This window comes from Bison bison, unplaced genomic scaffold (assembly GCF_000754665.1).
Source record: "Bison bison bison isolate TAMUID 2011002044 unplaced genomic scaffold, Bison_UMD1.0 scf7180017864098, whole genome shotgun sequence".
Classification (NCBI taxonomy): domain Eukaryota; kingdom Metazoa; phylum Chordata; class Mammalia; order Artiodactyla; family Bovidae; genus Bison; species Bison bison.
This window is the reverse complement of record NW_011494670.1, coordinates 6,646,680-6,647,396: the sequence shown is the minus strand read 5'-3', so window position 1 is coordinate 6,647,396 and position 717 is coordinate 6,646,680.

Genomic DNA, 717 nt, shown 5'->3' with positions numbered 1-717 from the left:
AATGATCAAAGGATCAATCCAAGAAGAAGATATAACAATTATAAATATATATGCACCCAACACGGGAGCGCCGCAATATGAAAGACAAATGCTAACAGGTATGAAAGGAGAAATTAAAAATAACACAATAATAGTGGGAGACTTTAATACCTCACTCACACCTGTGGATAGATCAACTAAACAGAAAATTAACAAGGAAACACAAACTTTAAACGATACAATAGACCAGTTAGACCTAATTGATATCTATAGGACATTTCATCCCAAAACAATGAATTTCACCTTTTTCTCAAGTGCACAGGGAACCGTCTCCAGGATAGATCACATCCTGGGCCATAAATCTAGCTTTGGTAAATTCAAAAAAATAGAAATCATTCCAAGCATCTTTTCTGACAACAATGCAGTAAGGATAGATCTCAATTTGAGGAGAAAAACTATTAAAAATTCCAACATATGGAGGCTGAACAACACGCTGCTGAATAACCAACAAATCACAGAAGAAATCAAAAAGGAAATCAAAATTTGCATAGAAACTAATGAAAATGAAAACACAACAACCCAAAACCTGTGGGACACGGGAAAAGCAGTCCTAAGGGGAAAGTTCATAGCAATACAGGCATACCTCAAGAAACAAGAAAAAAGTCAAATAAATAACCTAACTCTACGCCTAAAGCAACTAGAAAAGGAAGAAATGAAGAACCCCAGGGTTAATAGAAG